The following is a 26,851-nucleotide window of genomic DNA, read 5'->3' as shown; positions in this document are numbered from 1 at the left end:
TCACATGCTCTCTGCTCTTCTCACAAAATTTCAGGAAATATTCCCACAACAATTTTGTTATTCTATTTAATTCACCTAACATTTATATAAAAAATGACTAGGTGACATCAGGGTTTGAGTCCTGGGCTTGGAGTCAGGAACATCAGGATTCAAATCTTGCCTCAGATGCTTATTTAGCTATGAGAATCTATGCAAATTACTCTAAGGTCTCTAAGCCTCAGTTACCTTATCTGTACAATGAGTGTACTATATAGCAACTATTTCTTAATGATTTTGTGAAGATCAAATGAAATAAAATATGGGAAATACTTTGTAAACCTTAAAATACTATATATACTAGTTTTTTCATTCTTGTTAGTTATCATCATCATCATTATCCCCCTATTCTATTAATAGGATACTTAGGTTCTGTAACGATTGGAATGACGCCACCTGCTGGATACTTACTGTAGAAGAGTTCTGCCCATGAAGCGAAGGTCTTTGAGGGCAAGACCAGGAGTCTTTTCTTTGGCGGGGAGGAAGTGAGCAGACTAGTGGGAGGAGGAAGGAAGAGACTGGCGCTGACTCTGGAGTTCTTGCCTCTGGACTCTGGTGGAGAAGGGAGCTAAAAATGTGCTCTCCCTTTAATAGATAGAAATCTAGGCCTTTCTCTCTCTCTTTACCAAATTCTTATTCTCCTTAATAAATGCTTAAAAGTCTAACTCTTGCTAAAGCTTATAATTTATTGGCGACCACTCATTAGATATTTTAGACAGTTTAGCTAGAATTTTAGCCCTTAACAGATGGCTGACCACGAAGAGGAAAGCTAACCCCCAGTCTTCTTCTGATCTTCTGGTTGGGTAAGAAATTTCCCCTCCCTCTCCCTTTAACTGCTAAGTACTGGTGTACTGGCTGTGTTTTCCTTTAAATTTTTTCGAATGGACCTTTTAAACTCCCTAATTATCCTATTTTTGATTTTAGTCTGTTTAACCAGACAAATGGGAGATAAGATCATGTTAATGCTTTGTTTTTGTGGATTTTCTATTTTTCTTTTTATTTTTGTTAAAAGAGCCAGCAACTTACTCACACAAGGAAATATCTCTCCCTCTCCCAACCATGCTTTTTCAGAGAAACCTGAAGAGATTCCTGCAGCTTTTCCCAGTTCTAACAGTAATTGTTGCTTTAATTTTGCATGCCTGGAGGCAATGACCTACCCTCTAGAAGCTTTTAATCCCCTAGCACCTGGAGGCAAAGTGGGGGAAGAGGAATCCAGGCCTGAGTTCAAAATCAAGTCTGATTCAAATTGCTCTGGTCCCTCCCCTCCTCTCCAGACCCCACCCTCTACTCCTCCTATGGCCAAGCCCATAGCTTCCCCTGCCTGGGAAGTCCAGAGATCTGATGCGCATGCTCAACTTTTTCTACCTGCATTTGCAGCTTCAGGCTCAGCCCTTCCCCGGCCTGGCTGTGCTTTTGAGACAATCTTAGAAAACTCTTTAAATTCCAGTTATGCTCGTTTTGTTCATAATTTTGCTAACCTGTTTTTGTCTTTAATTAGTAATCTTATAAAGCATTTGTATGGTGAAAAGCCCGACAGACAATATAGAGGGGTTAAAGAAGAAAAACTTAAGCTGAATAAGAATGACAATCAACATAGTTCAAGACTCTGCTTCTTTTGCCATGGAAGGGTATATATTTTACAGAAATGTAGAAGTAAGCAGCAAGGTATTGATATGAGTATTGGGGATTTTAGATACCGGAATCAAAAGTGTTCTGAATTCACTCAGAGTAATAGTATCAGTTCAGAGGTTACATAGGATTTCTATGCTATTACATATACATTTTGAAATTAATGGTATGGGTTTATTTTCGTAGAGATTTTCCTGCTTTTGAGATTGTGTTTTATACTTAGTTTTTAAAACAAGGAGAATATTTGTAAAAGCTTTTTATAGTCATGTGATCAGGTTTATATTTTATAATACTCTTGTTAATATTAAGTTCATATTCATTTAGATTTCCTTAGTTTGAATTTCATTGTCTTTTATTGTTCCATGTGTATTTTCTTCTATTCATTTGTCTATCTAATTTTGAAACATTGCAAGATGGTTTTGATTTTATTATACAATGTTAATTCTAGGAGTATTGTGCTCCCATATTCTGAGTTATTTGTTTTTGTTATTTTTTTTTTCTCAACTGATTATTTGATCAAACTCTTTAAAGCATTTCCCTGGCAAATTGGTTGCCATGGCAAGTGTAAAGAAGTATTATTTTTGATAAGCATATTCCAAAAAAAAAAGAGAGAGAGAGGAACATTTGTAAAAGTTTTCTATTTTCAAAAAAAAAAAGTTTTCTTTGAGATTGTGTTGTGCTTTAACTTGTATTTAAATGTTTCAATTTTTCACAAAAGTAATTGTATACTAAGTAAAAAAAAAAGATATTATTTGAAATTGTTGCATAACTATATATTGTGTTCTGAGTCAAGATGTATTCACATTTTTTTGCAATCGTTTATTATCCTCAATTTTTAAATCCATATGAGACTTGGATTATGGGAACTTATCATTTAAGACACTAATTACCTTTATTCTGAGTTATCAGATGCCAGTTGGCCAAGATGCCATCCAATCACAAGAGGAATACATGCAAGAGCAGACACTGAACTGTCACATGAGGGGGGACATGCATGAAGTCAAGGTATGGCCGAGGGAACGGCTTTTGACAAATGTTGAGGTTGGATTCTCTTGGTTTAATATTTTATTTTATTTTTTCCCACAATATTGTACAGATGGCTGGATGTATTGATCCCACCCATCTCACTTCTACACCTGGCTTCTATGCTCCCTCCTATATGCCTGATGCCATGGACATCTCAATCCCATGCATCTGATTAAGTCTGACTCAGTTTCTTCCAATATGTTCGGTGGCATGGACATATATTCCATCCACCTATTTTAAGCCTGGCATACTGTATGGGCAGTACATATTGCTCAAGTGTGGGAATGCTCATATCCCATCATTTCTCTGTTCTTTTATGGTAACCCCCATAATTATCTCAGGTGTCATGATAAATACAGTGTTGAATTTGGCCTTGACACCTGTTACCAATTATATTAGATTTTTTAATTTCTCATAATGGCATGAGGATAATTAGGCAGATGATGCAAAAAGTGATGAAACAAAGATAAAAAATTATTTTTAATAATTAATATCGCAGCAATTGTCTTCTCAATTACCCTCCATAAGGGGGGGACTATAGTAATATTATAATTTTAAAGAATGGTTCAATTTTTGTTTTATTATATGTTTCATGTGTAACAACTAAGATTCTGAATTCCCTTAGACATGTTTTTGAGAACTTTCATTGTTGGATTTGATTATTGACAAAGCTATTTTAAAGTTGTGTTAAGCTCAATTTTGTAGGAAATTTCCTGGCTGATTACCAGTATCCACAAATCAACCCCTGAAAAGACTTCCATTCCACGACTACACCTAGAGGACATCTGAGAAAAGACTTTCAGAGACTTTAAATGAACAGTTTTGATTTGTTGTTTTTGTTGTTTTTTTTCTCTTTCTGTTATAATATACACCATCTGTAACATGTATTCTCTGCAGAGGCCCTCCCTTTGCAAGACTAATGTCAAAGCGTCGGTTCATGAGGACAAAAAAAATCGCTCCTCTGGACAAAACTTTCCTCTCTTCCTTTTCTATATTGTTGTTCACATATTATTAGTTAGCAATAGTTATTATATTGTTTTTACTGTTCCGTCAAGGAAACATTTTGTTTCTTGAGGAACAACAGGGGGGACTGTAACGATCGGAATGACGCCACCTGCTGGATACTTACTGTAGAAGAGTTCTGCCCATGAAGCGAAGGTCTTTGAGGGCAAGACCAGGAGTCTTTACTTTGGCGGGGAGGAAGTGACGCAGACTAGTGGGAGGAGGAAGGAAGAGACTGGCGCTGACTCTGGAGTTCTTGCCTCTGGACTCTGGTGGAGAAGGGAGCTAAAAATGTGCTCTCCCTTTAATAGATAGAAATCTAGGCCTTTCTCTCTCTCTTTACCAAATTCTTATTCTCCTTAATAAATGCTTAAAAGTCTAACTCTTGCTAAAGCTTATAATTTATTGGCGACCACTCATTAGATATTTTAGACAGTTTAGCTAGAATTTTAGCCCTTAACAGTTCTGAAAGAAATTCAAAATATACGTAAATTATGATCCCTGTCTTATGATATTTAGTTTTATTGGAGGATATTGCACATACATAAATAAGATATGTATGTGTGTGTTTATATATATATATATATATTCATGGGCATGTACATTACAATATATAAATTATTTTGTATATGTCATACAAAATAAGATAATTGCATGACAAAAATAAAAACAAAGGATCTTATGGGTATAAAGGGGGAAATGGACTTTGACATCTAAGAATTGGCATTTGAATCGAATTTTATAAGATATATAGGAATTCAGCAAGTAGGGTGAGGAGAAAATATTCTAGAAATAAGGAACACAGGAACTAGTGGGAGGACAACATACTTGGTCAATAATCAGTCAATAAACATTTAAGCACCAGCTCTGTGCCAAGCACTGAGCTAAGTGCTATAGTTAATAAAGGCAAAAAACCAAACAAAAAAACCAATCTTTGCCCTCAAGGAGCTCACAACTCCTATGGATACTGGAGAGAATTTTCTTTGTCACTTATTTTGCTGTGCCATTTAATTAAATGTCTTTTCCTCTGAATGAGTATTTCCTCTGGCTAATTTGGTAAAAGAAATATTAGTGTTTTGGAATGGATTCTCATGCTAAGCATGATTTGAATATAAGATAGCTTATCTGAGACCCCACAATTAATGAAGGTTTGGGCAATGAATTAGCTATCTCAGCAGGGTATCAATTAAATGGTAGTGTATTTCTAAAATTAAACAATTTTGAGCATAGAGAGACTGTTATTTTCATTTCATGAATTCATATAAGCAACCTGCCTGTTCTTTTCCCTGAGTTATCTTTGTAATGGCCAGGTTGCCCTCGTGTATGGCCAGCCTTCCTGAGTCTATATGCTGGCTGCATCTGTTAATGCCACGTTTCATTGGCCTAGTAGAGACGGATGGCTGCTTCCTCCCTTGTGGTTTCCCATTATAACTATGCTTGGACACACCTGCAACCAGGGAGCCTACATTCTTGCATGTAGCTGGGTGAGTTTTCTTCTCCTCTTTCTGTTAGCCTCATGGGTTTAGAATGTTGGGCTACAAAACAGGCGTCAGGAGAAAGCAGCAGATTTTCTTGTCATATTTAACCCATGGCAGTTTGTTTATTTAATTAATTAATTAACTTATTCATTCATTCATTCATTCATTCATTCATTCATTCATTCATTTATTTATGCATGCATGCATGCAATATTGTAGTCTCCCCTTCCTTTATTTTGGGATTCTTGACCTGGTTATTTCTTTTTTTTTCTTTTGTGGGGCAATGAGGGTTAAGTGACTTGCCCAGGGTCACACAGCTAGTATCAAGTATCTGAGGCTGGATTTGAATTCAGATCCTCCTGAATCCAGGGCCAGTGCTTTATCCACTGCACTACCTAGCTGCCCACCCCACTCCTCATGGCAGTTTAAAGAGAATAGTAGGTAAATGGAATGTGTGTCCTACCAATGACTGTGAAAATGCTTGTGAGGCTCTAACCACAGATGATTTGACTAAGGTGATTTATTTTAATGAGATCCACATGACAGCATCCCTTTGCCACCCGGAATATTGATCCTCTTATGAAAATGTCTCCTATTTTGCCTTCCTCCAATGATCTTTCTCAGGAAAAATGATTGCCCCGCTTCTTAAACAATCTGAAGGGAAAAGGAAAGGCTTCACTGATTGCTGAAGGCAAGCTGGTATTATGATAACAGTCCTATACCTGTCATACAGGCCTAGTCTGATGTATTGGGAGAAAAACTCAGTTATTTTTCAGTCAATCATAGAATTCCTCATACCCTTCTCCCTCCTTCATTGATGGTGGAACATAGCAAGGGCTCACTTAATTCAGACAATCATAGTACTCATACTTTTGAAAAAGAGCAGAATTATATCCAGCAGACCAGTGAAAGTAGATTTAGGCAGGCTGAATGTAATTATTCCAATTTGCATTAGATTCAAACATCAAGACTGTATGCTTCTCCTCTTTGCTCTTAACTTGACTGACTCTTACATGGCACATGTTCAACTATGGCAAAGTAGGGGGAAAATATGTTGGCAGAAGGCTTAGGGGTTTTTTATTGTTTTATAGGAAACTTTGAAGATCAATACAATTAAATTGGTTTAAACACTGTTTACATGAATTCATTACAATGCATAAAGGATCAGAACACGATTTCAGTGACGCAAAATAGCTCTGCTGTTCTTGGAGTAGAGAACATAGGTTCAAATCCTGACTCTGCTATGTGTTCCTTCTGTGACCTTAGGCAAGCCACACCTTCTTTGCACTGTAATTTTCTCAAATATAAAGTGAGAAATTTAGGCTTGGCTTCTAAAGTACTTCTTTTTTTTTTTTTAATTTATTTTTTTGCAGGGCAATGGGGGTTAAGTGACTTGCCCAGGGTCACACAGCTAGTAAGTGTTAAGTGTCTGAGGCCGGATTTGAACTCAGGTACTCCTGAATCCAGGGCCGGTGCTTTAACCACTGCGCCATCTAGCTGCCCCCTAAAGTACTTCTAAAGTACCTCACTTCCATGTCTTATTAAACTACTATAAGCAATGTTTGTACAAATATTCTCATTTATTTTACTTTTTTTATTATAGTTAATGTGTACTCTTTCTTGGTCTGATCTTTTTCTTTTGATTTATATTTTTTCATAAGTCTTTAAAGATTTCATTTTGGTTTTCATACCTTCACTTTTATAGCTCCTAAACTTTTTATAACAGCAAAGAACAATTTCTTTAATTAAAATATCTTAGTGGTATTGCTTTATGTCAGCAAGACTTAGAATGTCACTGACCCTAAAGAGCTGAAGATGTACATCACACAGAAGGCAATGCAAATGCACATGGTGGCTGCAACATATTATCAATGGTCAACTCCATAGAAGACTACTAATGAGGGGATGCCATCAAGACTTTTGTGACAGAAAGAGAAGATGGTCTGATGATTTGGCAAGAATAAAGGACAACAGGTAGACTACTATAATACTCTATTGGTACCCTTGAAATGCTAAGAAAAAGTAAGGAATTCCTTGAGCATGTGGATAAGAGTCAAACTGGATGGATAGATAGCTATGGATGAGTTGCAAACCACATTGCTGGAAAGAATGACAGAATAATAAAAATAAAAGAATAATTTAAGTATGACAAACAAAAGAGGTGAAAGTGGAAGAGGGCTTTTAAAAATGAATATATTATTAGTATTTACTGTAAATAATATTATACAAGAACAAAATTATTCCTTGGATAATTCTATGGCAGCCAAGGTGACACAAATTTTGTTGAATGACCTTCTCCTCCTCCTCTTCCTCCTTTTCTTTACTTTTGTGGTTGTTTCTCTTACCCAAGAAAAATAACTAAATCTTCTTTTTCCATTCACTCTAATAACACAAGAGTGCTCTGTGTTTTCAAGGAGACATTTTTCCTCTACATTTACAAAAGGTTTCTAGGCAAAGTACTAAGTTTATGTTTAATCAATATTGTGGGAAAAGGTTTTCTGTCTTTATTGCTATCTGTTTGTCCCTTTTCTGAATATGATGTTTTATCCAACTGGTAGGGATTAGCTATCAATTACCTAATTAAATACTGTCTTCTTTCATAAACAGAAATAGGATAATGAACAATAAGTGACTGAAAATGTAAAATGTTCCTTGTGACTTAATGGAATCATCATCATTTTTATCTTGTCCATACAAAGATTACTGTCTATAAACGACTTCCTCACTATAATCTTGGAAAGTAGTCAGACGGTTCTATTAGGCTCAACCTTAAGTGCTATTATTGAAAAGCATGTAGATATCTAATTGATATAGGGTTTTTAGACTTTTATTATTTCCCCCATTACATGTAAAAACAATTTTCAACATCTATTTTTTAAAACTTTGTGTTCCAAATTCTCTTCCTCCCTCCCTCCCCATCCCTCTCTTATGAACGTAAGCAATTCAATATAAGTTATACATGTATAGTAATGCAAGACATGTATTTCCATATTGGTCAAATTGTGAAAGAAAAAGGAAAAAAAATTAAGAAAAGTAAACTAAAACAATTTTGCTTTAATCTGTATTCAAACATCATCAGTTCTTTCTCTGGAGAAGGATCACATTTTTCATAATTCCTTCAGGGTTGTCTTAGATCATTGTGTTGCTGAAAATAGCTACATCATCCACAGTTGATCATCTCACAATATTGTTGTTACTTTGTATACAGTACATTTCACTTTGCTTCAGTTCATGTAAGTCTTTCCAGGTTTTTCTGAGAGCATCTTGCTCATCATTTCTTATAGCATAGTAGTGTTCCATCATAATCTCATCCGACAATATGTTCAGTCATTCCCCAATTGATGGGTATCTCCTAAATTTCAAATTCTTTGCACCAGAAAAGGGCTGCCATAAATATTTTTGTACATATAGGTCTTTTAAACTTTTGGGTATTTTATCTCTTTTTGGATACTGACCTAGTTGTATTATTACTATGGCCCTTTGGCCATAGTTTCAAATTGCTCTATAGAATGTTTGAATAAGTTTATAACTCCACCAACAATGCATTAATGACTCATTTTCCCCATATCTGCTATAACATTTTTCATTTTCTTCCATTGTCCTATTTCCTATCCAATAGGTATGAGGTAGTACCCCAGAATTTCCCCGACTTGCATCTTTCTAATCATTAGTTAATTAGAGCATTTTTAAAAAGTTTTGGCTATAGGAAGCATTGATTATTTCAATTGAAAATTCTTCATATCTTTTGATCATTTATCAATTGGAGAATGGGTATTATTTTAATAAATATGCCTCAGTCATCTATATGTTTGAGAAATGAGGTCTTTTTCAGATAAACTTTCTTCAAAAATTTTTCACAGTTATTGTTGCTAACTATATCTCCCTCCATTCTCTTCCCTCCCCATGACATTTACTCTATTCTTTATCTCCTTTCATCCTTTCCCTCCTCAAAGGTGTTTTGCTTCTGACTGCCTCCTCCCTCAATCTGCCCTCCCTTCTATCACCTCCCCCCCACCTTGTCCTCTTCCCTTCTACTTTCCTGCAGGGTAAGATAGATTACTATACCCAATTGAGTGTGTATGTTATTCCCTCTTTGGGCCAATTGTAATGAGAAAGGTTCACTCATTTCCTAGCACCTCCCCCATCTTCCCTTTCACTGTATAGCTTTTTTTTAATTCTTTTAAGTGAGATACTTTATCCCATTCTACCTCTACCTTTCCCTTTCTTCCAGTTCATTCCTCTCTCATCCCTTCATTTTATTTTTTTAAAGGTATCATCCCTTTATATTCAACTCACACCTATGTCCTATGTCTAACTATACTTCACCCAGCTGCCATAATAATGAGAAAGTTCTTATGAGTTACAAGTATCATATTCCAATGGAGGAATGTAAATAGTTTAGCTTTTTAATATCCCTTATTATTTCTTTTTCCTGTTTAACTTTTTATGCTTCTCTAGAGTCTTGTATTTGGTTTTGTTTTGGGTTTATTTTTGCAGGGCAATGAGGGTTAAGTGACTTGCCTAGGGTCACACAGCTAGTAAGTGTCAAGTGTCTGAGGCTGGATTTGAACTCAGGTACTCCTGAATCCAGGGCTGTTTGCCCCTAGAGTTTTGTATTTGAAAGAAGAATTTTCTATTCAGCTCAGTTCTTTTCATCAAGAATGCCTGAAAGTCTTCTCTTTCATTGAATTCCCATTTTTCCCCCTGAAGGATTATACACAGTTTTGCTAGGTAGGTGATTCTTGGTTGGAATCCCAGTTCCTTTGCTCACTGGAATATCATAGCCCAAGCCCTCTGAACCTTTAATGTAGAAGCTGCTAAATTTTGTATTATTCTGACTGTGACTCCACAATACCTGAATTGTTTTTTTCTGGCTGCTTACAATATTTTTATCCTTGACCTGAGAGCTCTGGAATTTGGCCATAATATTCCTGGGAGTTTTCACTTTAGGATCTCATTCAGGAGGTTATCAGTGGATTCTTTCCATTTCTATTTTACCTCCTGCTTCTAGAATATTAGTACAATTTTCCCTGACAATTTCTTGGAAGATGATGCCAGGATCTATTTTTTTTTTAATCATGACTTTCATTTAGTCCAATAATTTTCAAATTATCTCTCCTGGATCCATTTTCCCAGTCATTTGTTTTTCCAATGAGATATTTCACATTGCCTTCTATTTTTTTCATTCTTTTGGTTTTGCTTTACCATTTCTTGATTTCTCATAAAGTCATTAGCTTCTATTTGCTCAATCCTAATTGTTAAGAAGTTGTTTTCTTCAGAGATATTTTGTACCTCCTTTTCCATTTGGCCAATTCAGCTTTTCAAGGCATTCTTTTCCTCATTGACTTTTTGTACCTATTTTACTATTTGGCCTAGTCTGTTGTTGTTCTTGTTGTTTTTCCAGTGAAAACCAGCTCCATTTTATTAGAGGGTGGCAAAGAAAGAAACAATGAGCCAAAGGACTCCCCTGGAACACTGTGGGCTCCTAGTCACTGATGCACTCTTTCCTCACTTTCCTTTCCACTCCCAGGTCTCCCTTCTTTCCCACAGCAAGTCAGAATGGGATTGGATCCTGGGGAGCCTGCCACTCAGGCTCCTTACCCCTTTGGTTTATTCTGCTGGCCAGAGGGTGGAGCTTCCTGCAACTTGGTCCCAAGGTAGTTGGTGGACTTTCCCCTTTCCTTCAATGTTTCCAGCAGTGTTTCCACACTATGCTCTGAATTGATGCATACTTTCTTGTTCAGCAGGTTGATGTTAAACTGGACCCCACCCAGCTTGTTGTGGACTCAGGTGAATGCATTAGAACAGCTCTCACAGGTCATGTCCACAAAGAACTCATATTTCAACATGATGGCAGAGGCTACAGTTGCAGAAGGCTAGAGGCTAGAGGGTGAAGGATGAGGCTGGAGGCTCTGGTGGTGGGTACTGCAGATCCTGAGGTACTTCCATATGCACAGCCACATGGGCCCCAAGCCCTGCCCCTGCCCGGGGGTGGCCCCACTGTCCCTGGTGCAGGGCTCCGGGAAGAGTGGTGAGAGGGTTGTGCTCTAGTCTGTTTTTTAAGGTGTTATTTTCTTCAGTATTCTTTTGTGTCTTCTTTACCAAGCTGTTGACTTTTTTCCATGATTTTCTTGTGTCATTTTCATTTCTCTTTCCATTTTTTTCTCTACCTCTCTTACTTTAAAGTCCTTTTTGAGCATTTCTATGCTCTGAGAACAATTCATATTTTTCTTGGAAGTTTTGGATGTAGGAGCTTTGACTTTGTTATCTTCTTCTGAGCATATATTTTCATCTTCCTTCTCACCGTAGAAACTTTCTAGGGTCAGCATTATTTCTGTTTGCTCATTTTCCCAGCCTATTTCTTGATTTTTTTTTTTTATCTTTATCAAAGTGGAACACTGCTTCCAGGGTGGAGGGTACACTGTTCCAACCTTCAAGAGGTTTGAGCAGCTATTCTCTGAGATACTTCTATGAATTTTTAAGTCCTTAGTTCTTCCAATATGGTATGATTTAAAGAGAGGTATGTTTATTACTCTCCTGGCCTGTGCTCTGGTCTGCAAGCAACCAAAGGCCTGCTTTTCTGCCCGGGAACTATGAATAGAGTCACCCTCCACTGTGGCTGCAAGCTTCAGTGTGCTTGTGTTCCTCCTCTATCTTGTACTGGCACCCAAGACTATGACCTGGATGGGAGTATGGGAAAAACAATAGAGTCCAGCCTCAGTACTAGCAAAGGGATCCCTGTAATCTCCTTCTGGCCAGTTGTTCAACACCCTTACCATCTGTGGGATGAGTTTCAGAAGCAGTTGCTGCTGCTGCTGATTCAAAGATTCCCAAGGTCTTCTTGGGGCTGGAGCTGGGTCCATGCTAACATGGCCTGTGCTGGGCTGTGCTCCACTCTCACCCAGATACAACAGACTTTTCCTTCCAATCTTCAAGTTGTCTTTGACTGGAAAGTTGTCTTTGACTTTTTGTGGGTTCTGCTTCTCCTGGAATTGTTTTATGGCATTATTTGAAGGTATTTGGAGGCATCTTGGGGAGAACTCAGTCATGTCACTGCCTTTCCTCCACCATCTTGGCTCTACCCCCTCAAGATTTAGTTTTGATCCAGGGAAAACCACCACACTTAGTTGTTAGATTCTTTTTTTTTTTTTTTTTTTGCGGGGCAATGAGGGTCAAGTGATGTGCCCAGGGTCACACAGCTAGTAAGTGTCAAGTGTCTGAGGCTGAATTTGAACTCAGGTACTCCTGAATCCAGGGCCGGTGCTTTATCCACTGCACCACCTAGCTGGCCCTGTTAGATTATTATTTTTTTTTTTAATTGAGGCAATTAGGGTTAAGTGACTTGACCAGGGTCATACAGCTAGTAAGTGTTAAGTGTCTGAGGTTGGATTTGAACTCAGGTACTCCTGACTCCAGGGCCAGTTCTCTATCCACTGTGCCACCTAGCTGCCCCGTGTTAGATTCTTAATAGGAAAATATAAACTTCAGCCATACAATCATTTTGGGGCCCTACAACTTCCATTCCCCACAGGGGATTATAAGCACCATGGTGGCCTATGTCTTTAGTGGATGGTGGTAAGTAGAAACAAGCTTGAATAACACTGTCTTGGCAGATGGAGCTAGAGAATGTTAACCCTAAGGTAGGCTGCTCTTTGGGGAACAGTAATATTACCTAGAAGAATTCATGGGATCCAGTTTCTAGGGGGAGATGACCCAAAGAAATGTCTATGAACACAGACATTAACAGTCTAAAATAGCGTGAACCTTGATCAATTGACCTTGGGCATTATAGAATAATCCAAATCATGGGCAGTCTTTGCAAAATATTGCAGTGAGGTCTGTCAAATGATGGTGTGCTACTAGAGTTATGTTACAAATAAGGCAGTCAGAATATAAAAGTTAACAACCAATCAATGCAGAGTTATAAGTCAAATAAATTGTAGACAATCACAATTGAGGTAAAGTGGGAATTACATTAAGTTCCATATGCCTCAAGGTAGGGAAATAGAGATCTTATTTGAATCAGATGTGGGTCATGCATAGAGAAAAAAAAAAGCAAGTGATATTTAGAATTGGGAGGACTGGGATGGGTGTTAATGAGTGGAAAAAGGCTATGTCAAGTAAACAGAAAACTGTCTTACAAGTCCCAGATGCCTAGACTATTCAGGTCCCCTGGACTGTTTCAGGTAAGCAGAAAAATTCCCCATATTATAGGAAATTGAGTTCAGAAATGTTAAATGACTTGCCTGAGGATAGAGGCAGATCAAAAACCCTTGTAGTCTAACTCCAATTGCAATGCTTTCTCCCCTACACTCTATTATCACCTGTTATTAAGTAGTGTTAAGAGTTAGTGTTTACAAATGTAAGAATTTGAAAGGAGAATTTTAGAAGGCAAATGGGAATTGAGGATAACTAAAGGCAAAGATTTCCTTTTTGTTTTTATGTCAGCATCTACATCATACCTAGTTTAAAAGGATCTCAAGGACTAAATGGTTTTAAAAGTTAAGCTTGTTTTAACCTAAAACATTTCCTAAGATTACTGGGTTACCTTTTTTCTTTAATCTCTAATTGAAACAGTTAGATTTGAATTGAAATTCAGTTCTTATTTTTCATGTCAACCAACCTTGAAGACTCCTGCATTTAGTGTCCATCTTAAATTAAGTAGAACAATTGTCTATGGCCGTACTACCCTATGCCTTGATCTCAGTATCTAATAATCTACAACAGTTAGTTATTATAAATGGGAACTCCTAGGGTCACTGAGTTCTATAGACTTTTTCTTTGAAATTCAGCATGGGACATGGAAAGAAGAATCTCTGTCTATGCCAGGGATTCTTAAACTTTTTTTCACTTTCAATCCCTTTTCACTGGAGAAATTTTTGCATGACCATGGGTGTGTGTGTGTGTGTGTGTGTGTGTGTGTGTGTGTATATATATATATATATATATATATATATAACATATGTGTGTGTGTGTATATATATGCATATATATGTGTGTGTATATATGTGTATATATATAAAATATAGGTATACATGACCTTTTATTTGTCATCAATTTTTTTTTAGATGCCTACATTCAGTTACATGACTACATATGGGATCACAATGAAGATTTTAAGACGCTCTGGTCTTTGGGATCACAGTGTCAGATCCTACTGTGGAAATTTATTTTGATTTGGGGACCCTGCCTTTGGGCTGAGATTAAAAAGCCTTAGGCTCTCAGGGATTTTTTGTGTGTGAGGGACTGGTGCCCCTCCCCCTCCACTTCAGTTGATCCAAAAAAGCCCCATGGGCTTTTCAGGATGCCAGGTCATATGGCTGGGGGGAAAATAAAAGCCCCAGCTCCCTACACCCTGAGGGGAGCTGCCCCAGAGATCCCAGGCTTATCTTGCCAGACCCTAGCATAGCCTATGCAGAGGTCCCAGGCATGCAGCAGGGGGCATGGGCCCCCTGAGCCCAGCTGGGTACAGCCGTAGTGTGACTGGTGGATTAGCTTGGCATGTGTGGGGGCGCAGAGAGCCCAAGGTTTGAGGGGAGAGAAGGAACATATATACAGGGGAGAAGACAGTGAAGGGGAGACTGGAAGATTAAGAGAACAGGCAGACAATATAGGAGGTTGGAGAAGACAGAGGAAGGAGCAGTACAGAATAAGGGGCTTTTCAGGGGTTCATCGCTATGGTAGTGAGAGAGAAGTTAAAGATTGAAGCAGGGGGCTATTCAGTGGAGTGGTCAGCACAGAGGAGACAGTATGGTGTTTGGAGAAAGCTAAGTGGTTAGCACAGAGAGGCTGGAAGATTAAGAGAACAGGAGACTGTATGGTGGTTGGAGAAAGCACTATGATACAGAGATGCTAGAGATGCCAGGGGGTTGGCAACAGAGGTGAGGATGCTAAGGGGCTTTTCAGGGGGGTCAATAAAGTGAAAGTTGGAGTGAAGGAGAAAAAGAGTGAAAGTTAGAGAAAGCAGGACCATACCCTAAGGCTAGAGGTGGCAATGGCCCTTATTGTATTAAAAGCAGACAGGTTGTATAATTTGCATTTCTTAACCCTTATCTCTTACATTTATTTCTATTTGTTGTTTTTTTTGGGGGGGGGGGTGAGGCAATTGGGGTTAAGTGACTTGCCTAGGGCCACACAGCTAGTAAGTGTTAAGTGTCTGAGGTTGGATTTGAACTCAGGTCCTCCTGACTCCAGGGCTGGTACTCTATCCACTGCGCCACCTAGCTGCCCCTTTTTTGTTTTTGTTTTTTGTACATTTATTTTTATAAATAAATTCTGTTTTGATTATTTAATTAAGAGGCTTCTTAATTGTTTGCTTATCAATTTTGGGAGTAGAGCAGTGTGGAGAAATTTTTTAAACGGCCCATATTAAATTAATAGCAATCAGATAGCCAGCCAGTCACAAATCACCAGATTAGTCACACAGATAGATTAACTCCCAAGTCAGATTAGTCCCCCCAAATTAGGCCTAGACAGTAAAATATTTCTGCATTTGAATGGCAACTGTGGCAGGACTTATGGCCCAATTATAATTTTTCTATATTTATAATTTTTAATATAATCATAATTTTTTCATATAATTACAGTTATAAATTTTTTCAGATTAAGATTAGCTAGTTAATAAAATTTTTTTATACTACTTTACTACCGGGTACATAATTTTAACATTTCTTGACCTCAGTTTTCTCATCTGTAAAATGACAGACCCAAACCAAATGGTAGTTATGTGGTACAGTGCATAGAGTACTGAGAAGGGAATTAGTAAGACCTAAATTCAAATCCAGCATCAGACACTATTGTGTGATGCATGGCAAGTAATTTTGTTTTTTTTTTGGTGGGGCAATGAGGGTTAAGTGACTCGCCCAGGGTCACACAGTTAGTAAGTGTCAGGTGTCTGAGGCTGGATTTGAACACAGGTCCTCCTGAATCCAGGGCCACTGCTTTATCCACTGCCACCTAGCTGCACCCTAGTGAGCTCATTTAAACTGTTTCCTCAATGAGGATTAGTAATAGTAACTACTTCTACATCCCAGAATTTCTGTGAGTATCAAATGAGATAATATTTGTAAAAGCAATTAGCACAATGTCTGGTACATAGAAAAGCCTAATAAATGGTTGTTTAATTCCTTTCTTCTGAGGTCCTCTTACTTTTATGTCTGTGATCTTATTATAAACATTCAAGAGAAGAACCTGGGATTGTGTTTCTCCTGCATGCCAGTAAATATTATGGGGAGTTAATCATACAAGTCACTTGTTTCTCCATCTATTTTATCGTGTGCCATATAGACAAGCCAGTGAGGATCTGTGTGTGTGTGTGTGTGTGTGTGTATAATCATTACAGATCAGATGATATAGTTTATCTAGTGAGAAATGTTTAATCTTCTTATAGACACAGTCAAAATGCCTATTAGTTTCTGCACTTTGATTTATCCAGTAGAATACATAACTTGGTCAAGCTAAATCATTTCTAACAAAAAGTAGTAAGTGGGAAAAAACGACATTAGAATTTGGCTAGACAAAACCAGATCATTCCGGGGAAATCCATGACATTTTTTTTTTTTTGCTTTTTTCGTAAGCCCAGCACTTAGAGCAGTGTATGACACATAGGAAGCATTTAAATGCTAGGGGACTATCCGAAGGAAATTGTTGATTGATTAAATATTTAATTTTCCAGTAGTTTCCTTGGTGTCACATTGATACAACCTTAAGTATCTTCCTCAGGCTCTGCCTATAGTAGTCTACATAATTTTAGGAATTGGGATTTGATCTCTCTGAGTTCTGATTCATTGAAATAATTTCAATACTTTAAGTATTTGTGGTTTCATCAACGTGAATTATCTTTCAACTCACTCAGATAAAAGCCTATCTACATTGACTAAGTGGTCTTTGAGAATTACTATGGCCAAAAAATTAACCACTCTATGCTCAAACTGTTGATGCTTTGTTCTACATTTAGTATGTATACTATGGGTTATATTGGATGAGTCATCAGTCCCTATATTTCAGGATGATACATACTACCCATAAAGCTCAAAAATGTGGATGTAGTCACTATCTTGGTATCCAAGAAGACCAAAATATCCCTAGGTCTGGAGTCAACTCTTCAGAACTGGTAAAATGATTTTTAAAAATTTTAATGTGAGAATTTACACCTCACAAATTGGCAAATCTACAAAGGAAGGCTCGATTAATTTTTTTGTCCTCAACCTTTCTTATTTGATTTTTAAAGTCTTTTTAAAGCTCTCCCAATAACTTGATAATTGTGACCATTTTTTTTTTTTTAGTGAGGCAATTGGGATTAAGTGACTTGCCCAGGGTCACACAGCTAGTAAGTGTCAAGGGCCTGAAACCAGATTTGAACTCAGGTCCTCCTGAATCCAGAGCCGGTGCCCTATCCTCTGCGACACCTAGCTGCCCCCTTGTGACCATTTTTTGAAGTAGGAATAGTTGTTTTTATGTCACTGTCTTCTTCTGAGTGTGAACCTCTCTTTCACAATAGGAGAATCTATGGTCAGGTTCTTTCTCTTTTGCTTACTCACTTTCTTTTTAGTTTCTTATTTCTTGGCTGTTAACATTATTTTAGATTTTGGCTCTAGTTGCAAGGTATGGAGGGTAATGTCTCAAGCTTTATGTTTTTCATGCTATTGTTTATTTTTTTAATTTTGTTAATAAACTTTTTTTATTTAAAGTTTTGAGTTCCAAATTATATCCTTCCATTCCTCCTTCTCCCCCACCCAGGGGTGGTAAGCAATCAGATATAGGTTATACATGTGCAATTATTTAAACATTACCATATTACTCATTTTATATCAGAGTCAAATAGAAGGAAAAAAAAGAAAGTGAAAAATATCATGCTTCAATCTGTGTTCAGTCAATATCAGTTCTTTCTTTGGAGGTGGACAGTATGCTTCATCATTAGTCCTTATGGTTGTCTTGGATCATTGTATTGCTAAGAATAATTAAGCTATACACAGTTCTTCATCAAATAATAATGCTATCACTTTGGATAATGTTCTCCCACTTCTGTTCAATTCACTATACATCAGTTCATACCATTCTGTCCAGGTTTTTATGAAATCATCCTGCTTGTCATTTCTTATGGATAATAGTCCATCACTCATTTAGCCATTCCCCAAATGATGAGCATACCTTTGATTTCCAATTCTTAATCACCACAAAAAGAGCTGCTATACATATTTTTTTTTGTACAAATAGGTTTGCTATTATTTTCTAAGCTCCATCTGGGGACTTGACCTCAGATCCTCCTCTCTGCCCCTGAGCCTCTAGAAGGACCTCTAGCAATGCTGTCAGTGCAAATGTTATTACTCCCTATAGTCTTTCTGGTGGTTGCTAGCTCTTCTGCCCTGGAACTTCAATGAGGTATTCTGCTCTATTGACAGTGGCCACAGTCAGCAGTGCCTTGCCCCTATGTAAGCATACTCATCATCATGTACTTGCTCCTCCTCATCGATGGGACTGCATCTGGTCAATGCTCTTGGGCTACTGCTCCAATTCCAGTTGAGAGTCCTACAATCTTCCCTTAATCAGCTGTCTGATCCCTATACTGACCATAGAGTCAAAGTTCTTGAAGCTGAGGCTGGCACCAATATACCTGCTACCAGGGATTTTTTATTGTCATTATTGATTAAGTGATATCTCCCAGGAGGTATTGTAAGGAATTAATTGCAATTTGGGGTTTTCATAACCCTATCTTTGCTTTATTATGGTCAGACTGAAAAAAATGTAAGCTTGAAAGGCCTGAGAGGATGGGTGTGTACTTTGAGAGATAATTGAACAAACAAGTGGAACGCTGACCACAGGGAACATTTATTGAAACTAAGTAACTAGCCTTCTTCTAATAGCTTTCCCACACCCACATGGGTCTGGCTAGATTATAATACGAATAGCACATGTGGGTGTGCTGAGCCAATTGGAGACTCAGCATGGCTAAGAACCGCCCCTCCCTTTCCTGTGGAAGAGGCAGTTAGATAGAGTTAATTTCAGTTAGAGGGATTTAGGAAAAAGTTAAAAAACAGTTAGAGAGGGTTCTGAGGGAAACGGGGAAGGAGTGCAGACATTTAGAGGAGCTGCTGGTGTTTGAACTTCAGACAAAAACAGAAGAGACTGTGCAGCTGATTCTACTTAAAGCTACAGATTTCTGGGGTGGTGACTTTGTTTTGTTTTTGAGGCAAAGTTAACTCTTTGGAGCTAGCTGGGCTGGAGGCAGGTTCGGGTTCCTGCGCAGGAATTCTTCCATTTTGGTTTTTGTTTCCCTAGGATTTGGCACAATGCATGGCACACTAGCAACACTTTATAAATGCTTGTTAATTGATTGAAATCTAGTTCTTTTTGTTGAACAAAATCAAGCCAATGAAGTACAACTGTTAGCTAGGCTATTTCCTAAATTATCAAAAAGCCCATCACCATATCTGGGTAAGCTTAAAAATTTGGTAAGATCTTTTAGAACTTGTGCTCTGCTGGTATAACCTTTGAGAATTCAGTTACTTCCATATCCCAGAGCATGATAAAAGTGTGAAAACATTGGAGGAGTAAATGAAAATATAATCAAAATTATGGGGGATATTTCCTCACTAAGCTTTGCCTTAATTATTAGAGGCAGCTAAGTGGTATAGTGAATAGAGTGCTGGGCTGGGAGTAAGGAAGACATACATTCTAATCAAGCTTCAGACACTTGTGACTTTGGGCAAGTCACTTGACTTTTTTCTGCCTCAGCTTCTTCAATTTTAGAATGTGAATAATAATAGCACTTATATCCCAGGGTTGTTGTAAATATGAAAGGAAATAATATTTATAAAGCATTTAGCACCATGCCTGGCATATAGTAGACATTTAATATTTTTTTTCCTTGGATTATCTTATTTTTCAATCATTAGCTTTAAAAGTAAAGCTATTTCTTAACCTACTTTTCATTCTTAATAAATTTAGGATGTTGTTATATGATTGCATCAGTGGGTATGTGTCAACACACTAAAGAAAGAAGAGTGGGTGGGGGAGGTCAATGCAAGTAATTAGTAGCAATGGAACATCTGTGATTCAAAAGTGAAAATATCTCCTATACCCATGGAAACTATTAACATACCATTTTACAACCCATCCTGAGCCATTTTTATATATTTATAAATTTAGAGATAGTAATAGGACAATTTCAGGGAAAATGGCTTTACAAATGACCTTTAAGCATAAATGAAAAAAGCCACTCCTTTTTATCTATCTTGAAATATTTGATAGCAATGAAAATCATTCTTGGAGCACAAAATATAGATTAAATGAACAGATCTCCATGGTGTAGAATTCCATTTGGATTCAAGGACTTGAAAAAATAGTAATTAATACCCTATATCCTGAATTATAACATAAAATTCAACTAAAAGTTCAACATATCTATAAATTTTGGTAAAGAAATATGTGTTATGTTGATATGCCTTGTTACAGTTTGCTTTTGTATGAAAGTTGTCAATTTCTCAGTAAATAACTAGAAACCAGAAATAATGACAAATAAGTAATTCTAAGTGAAACACGGAATCATAGACCTTGAAGAGATATCAGGTACAATCCTAGCCTGTAGACAGTGAAAACTAAAAATAATCAAGAATTGACAGTAGTGTATTCAATGTTTGAAGATGCTCAGGATTAGATATGTCACATTCTCCTTTGATAGGTTTAATCACTTCTTTCATGTTTTCATTCAAGCATTCATTGTGCTAATCATAATGAATCAGGACATTCTGATTTAAGGTTTTAGTTCCAGCTAAACTGTCAACTTACTCTATGACCTTGGCCCAGTCATTTAATACTGCTATATTTCAATTTTCTTATCTGTAAAACCAGAATTCTGATTCCACTTATCTCAGAGGACAGTGGTGAGGATCAAATTATTCACATAAATATAAGGAAGAAACTCACAAGGTTATTTTCCATGAGTACAAAGAGAGAAAATAGCCCACAGGAGACATTGCAGAAACACTAACAAACTGACCAAGAGGTAAAGGAGGTGACAGACACCATAGTGTGGCTGAAAGTTTTGTACATCCTGTGAAGGAAACACAATTTTCAAAGCAATAGTTTCTAGCATAGAACTTTGAAAATTTACAATATGCAGGGAGTTGAATTCCATTTTCCTAGCCTAGGCTCTGGCACAATAAGTCTTAAAATGTCGTCGTCATCATCATCATCATCACTAACATTTATATAGTATTTACTATGTGCCAGGCACTGTGTTTAGCACTTTACAATTATTATCTTATTTGGTTGTTATGACAACCCTGCAAGGTACATGCTATTATCATATTCATTTTTTTTTTTTTGGTAAGGCAATTGGGGTTAAGTGACTTGCCCAGGGTCACACAGCTAGTAAGTGTCAAGCGTCTGAGGCTGGATTTGAACTCAGGTCCTCCTGAATTCAGGGCCAGTGCTCTATCCACTGCGCCACCTAGCTGCCCCTATCATATTCATTTTACAAATTAGGAGGGAGGGATAGCTAGGTAGCACAGAGAGTGCTGGCCTTGGAGTTGGGAAGAATTATCTTCCTGAGTTCAAATTTAACCCTAAATACTTACTAGCTGTGCAACCATTGACAAGTCACTTAACCTTGTTTGCCTCACTTTCTTCATCTACAGATTGAGCAGGAGAGGGAAATGGCAAACCACTCTAGTATCTTTGCCAAGAAAACTCAGAATGGGGTCACAAAGAGTTACATAAGACTGAAAAACACCTGAACAACAACAAACAGATTAAGACTAAAGCAAACCAAGGTTAAGTGACTTTCTCAGGGTCATATAGCCAGTAATGGATTTGAACTCAAGTGCTCCTGACCTGGTGGTCTATCTTGGTGGTGACTACACTACTTAATTAGAGACTATAAATAGGTGCTAAGTACTTTCAATAAAGGAAAAGCACTAAACAAATGAAGGAATGAACAAATGAATAAACAAAGATGCATGCTGTCCTGAAGTTCACCTCAAGTAGGGATACTATGATCCGAGGGTGGTAATAATAGTAATGACTAGTAGTTAAATGACACTGTAAAGTTTGCAAATATGTATGTATGTATGGGTATGGGTATGGGTATGTGTGTACATAAACATATGTGTATATAGATTTATATTATGTGTGTGCATGTATATATGTAATATGTATGTTGTTGTTTGTCATTCATTCTCCCTTTTTTTTTCTTTTTGTAAGGCAATTGGGGTTAAGTGACTTGCCTAGGGTCACACAGTTAGTGTCAATGTCTGAGGCCAGATTTGAACTCAGGATCTCCTGAATCCAGGGTCAGTGCCCTATTCACTGAGCCACCTAGCTGCCCCCGTCATTCATTCTCAAAGAAGACCTTGAAATCAGGAGGTGATATCATGACTTGCAGTGAATTTATGTACTTATATGTGCATGAATACACACACCCATGTATATGTAATCACTGAATTGTCATAACAACCCTATGATTTGGATATTATTAATTAGTTGCACTATTTTATGGATGAGACTTATTAAGTGACTTGCTCAATTTCACACAGCTAATTAAGTGTCTGATGAGGGATTTGAACTTAGGTCTCCCTGACTCCATGTTCAGTATCTTTACTCACTGGACAACTTACTTCTCACACTGAGTAGGAATGGGGTACCATGGAGCATACTCAATAACACTTGACTCCTATAGGCCTATATATGTTTTGAAAGGAAGTTGGGAAAAGGAGATATTCTTGCTCACTATAGATCATCCCCAGAGAAATAATCTCGACACGTTTATGCAAACTTTTCATGCTGCCTACATATTATTGACATATTCTTATGAGTTAAGTAGGATTATAGGATTTAGAACTTTATGGTACCTCAAAAATGATTTTTAAGGAACACTTGTATGGTAGATAGAGTGCTGAACTTGGATCCAAGAAAATCTGGATTCAAATGCTTCCTCAGAATCTTACCACTTCTGTGCTTCTGGGCACATCTCTTGACCTTGTTAAGCCTCTTTTTCCTCCTATATAAAATGAGGGAACTGGACTAAATGACCTCTGTTGTTTCTTTCAGCTCAATATGTATGATACTATGATACTTCATTCCTGTCATCAATCTATTAATCAATCTAAATTTATTCAATATTTTAATATACCAAGCACTGTACTTAGTGCTAAGGATATGAAGACAAAAGGGGAAAAAACTTTTGCTAGCTATACTAAGAAAGATGGTAGCATATCTACATATATATATATGTAGATATGTATATATATATATATATATATATTCACAAGCCACATATGAAGCAAATAAAATATAGCTTCCAATGGCTCTAGCAGTTTTGGGGAATAGGAAGAGTTTCCTTTAAAATTTGCCACTGATTCTCAAAGGATCTAAGGGATTCCAAGCAGAACTATGGAGAGAGAGAACAAAGGCATGGAGATGGGCAATAGAGTGTTTATGTGATGAGGCAACTGAGGTCAGAGATTTGCCTAATGTATCAAAGGTGGTAATTGGCAGTCAGGATTTGTCTTCTGACCCTAGGTCCTGTGTTCTTTCCACTCTACCACGTTAATGTTATGTAAATTTATGCTGGATGGTACAATGGATAAAGAGCTGGGCTTGAGGTAAAAACAAAACAAAACAAAATCTGAGTTCAAATCTAGACTCAGATACTAGCTATGTAACCTTGGATAAATGCCTTAACTTTTCAGTGCCTCAGGTTTTTTGTTTCTGTTTTTTCAATTGCAAAATACTGATACCAATTGCATCCACTTCCCCAGGGTTGTTGTGACAATGAAATGAGATGATATTTGTAAAGTGCTTAGCTTTGTGCCTGTACATGAATAGGTGCTTAATAAATGTTTATTCCTTTCCCCCCTCTTTTTACAATCAGGATGTTTGCTTTTATTTTAGCCACTGTTATCTAGAGAATATATGTGTATAAAAATATATTTTCCATAGTTCTCTTTAAAGGGCCAAATTATTCTAATGTCTAGTTAACCAGAAGCCATTTAGTGGAAGTTGAGTGTTGACTTTTCATTTCATTCTTTATTTCCTTGGTAGACATATGGGGAGCAATTACAATTCAGTAGGAGAAGCTTTAGTGTAGCTTTGAATCACAGGCCCAGAGTCCCAAAGCTAGCTTCATCATGCCCAAATTCTGCACTATTCAGTTCCTTGCCACCCATTGTAGTTTATGATCTCTCCAGCATATTTCTTGTGCTTCAGACAAAGGCCAAAAAGGATGGGGAGGGTGGAAAAAATCCAAACACTGAAATCCCCTGCATCATTTTGTTTTTAATATTAGAAGACCTCAAATTTATGATACAAAAGCGATGCTATCTTCAAACATTCATTCGCTTCTGCTGGAAATTTTATTTCCTCCTCTGGAATTGATTCATTTCAATTCCTCTAAGGAGGAAATGATATGTTTTAAATATCTAACCAGCAAATAAAATTTGGATAAGATTGACAATATTTTAAAGATTCAATGCCATGAATTTTATGTTCAAGCTCATGGTCATGTCAACTGGAATTAAATGCTTATTTTCTTAAACATCACAGCTTATTTCTTTGATTGGTGAGGTCCCAATCTGAAAAACTGGGGCTACATCTTGATGGGGAAGAAACACTAAAACCATACCACTCTCCTTTAGTAGTAAGTCATAAACCCTAAACTTGCCACTTTCATATTTGTCTAAAAAGAGAGGCAAGCCATATAACTTCAACTGTACCCAAAGTGTTTTGTGAGGCACGATGAATAAGCAAAAAATTTGAGATTTCATGATGATTTGAGAACTGTCTCCTTTAATGTTTTGTAAATAAATCCCTTTTAAGTATATGAGGCAGAGAAACGACTAATGATTTGCTTAAAGTCACACAGCTATGAGAATCAGACATGGCATTTGAATAGAGATCTTCCAGGTTTAACTCAAGCCACCATTCCAAGATGACTGGAAGGTATGACAAGAGAAAGGAAGGAAAGAAGGAAGGAAGGAAGGAAGGAAGGAAGGAAGGAAGGAAGGAAGGAAGGAAGGAAGGAAGGAAGGAAGGAAGGAAGGAAGGAAGGAAGGAAGGAAGGAAGGAAGGAAGGAAAGAAGGAAGGAAGGAAGGAAGGAAGGAAGGAAGGAAGGAAGGAAGGAAGGAAGGAAGGAAGGAAGGAAGGAAGGAAGGAAGGAAGGATAAAATGAATGAAGGAAAAAAGAAGAAAGGCAGGAAGGAAGAAAAAAAGGAAGGAAAGAAAAAGAAAGTGAGGGAAAGACAAAAAGAGAAAGTGAGAAAAGCAAAAGAGAGAAGAAAAGAAAAGAAGCAGGAGATGCCACCTCTGTTCTGAGAAAACAGCAACTATTAGTCCAGGCACAATTCAATAAATACTTGCTGAGTGCCTACTCAATTCACATTTCTCACATTATTATAGTGCTCTGAGGTTTACAAAGAAATTTCCTCACAACAACATTGTAAGGTAGTCAGAACTTATCACATTTTACTTATTAAATGAATGAATGAATGATTGAGTAAGTGAAGGAATGATCTGTGGTTTAAGGTAGCTAAAAAAAAGGCAAGGCAATCAGAAGACATATTAAGAGGTATATTGTTTAGAATGAAAGAAGAGAGAATTCTGCTATATTTTGTCCCAATCAGATTACATCTGGAGTATTGTGACATCACATTTTAATAAGAATGCTGATCAGCTGAAGCATCAGTAGATTAGTGAGAACATTGGATTCTATGACATATGAATACTAATAGAAGGGATTGGAGATTGTTAGCCGAGAAGAAGAGAAGACTAACGGGAAAGTAGCATGATTTCTGCCTTTAAGCATTTGAAGGCTCAATGTGGGAACAAGAATTAGATTTGCTTTCTATTGACCCATGGAGTAAAACTAGGATCAGTAGTAGAAGCTAAAAACTGGGTAATTCTATCTCATTCTTGGGAATTTCCTAAAATTAAATGCTGTGTGAAAATGGAATGGGCTTTAATAGAAGATTGTGGATTCCTTATTCCTAAAGACCTCCAAGTAGATGATTAAATTATTTTGTTCCAGGTATGGAAGAAGGGATTTTTGCTAAAGTCCTGAATGGTCTAGGTATTTTCTCAGGCAATTCACCCAAATACAATCTCAGAAAGTGTTATCATTCTGACTTCACCGATAAGGAAATTGAGCCTCAAAGAGGTTGCAATCTGTCCAGAATCACCACGTTTATGGTACTATTATGTATGGTGTTTTATCCATAGTGGAGAATACAAAAATAAATAAAACATGACATAGCCCTTGCCCCTCTGAAATTTACAATCTATTACTGAAAGTTTAATATGCACAGAAATTATTTTGATGAATGGCTTTTCAGAGAGGGAGAAGCAAGGATGCAGATACATTTAGAAGACAAAAGGCAATTCTTCCTGGGCTGATTTCATAAAGAATGAAAAATTTGACCTTAGTCTTGAAGAATGGCCAGGATTTTCACTGTGTGTGCGTGCGTGCGCGCACGCGCGTTTGTGTGTGTATCACATATGTATCATCTATATAGGCATATACATAATTGGCATATACACCTATATGATATTTATATACTTATTACGTATGTGTACATGCATATAGACAGCATATGTGCATACACATATATGACATACATACACACATACATGTATACATATATCAAGGAGGGAGGTTTGGGGGAGGAGAAGATATTCAAAACAAATG

The 26,851-nt window shown here is 37.2% G+C and overlaps 1 pseudogene; it reads right to left on the bottom strand.

The window, feature by feature from the left end:
* Positions 1–10,768: 10,768 nt before the first annotated feature.
* Positions 10,769–11,020, bottom strand: LOC122747632 (annotated as a pseudogene).
* Positions 11,021–26,851: the final 15,831 nt, after the last annotated feature.

Source organism: Dromiciops gliroides, chromosome 3 (genome assembly GCF_019393635.1).
Source record: "Dromiciops gliroides isolate mDroGli1 chromosome 3, mDroGli1.pri, whole genome shotgun sequence".
Taxonomy (NCBI): domain Eukaryota; kingdom Metazoa; phylum Chordata; class Mammalia; order Microbiotheria; family Microbiotheriidae; genus Dromiciops; species Dromiciops gliroides.
Note: the sequence above shows the minus strand (reverse complement) of the source record. Positions and strands in the feature narration are given on the sequence as shown.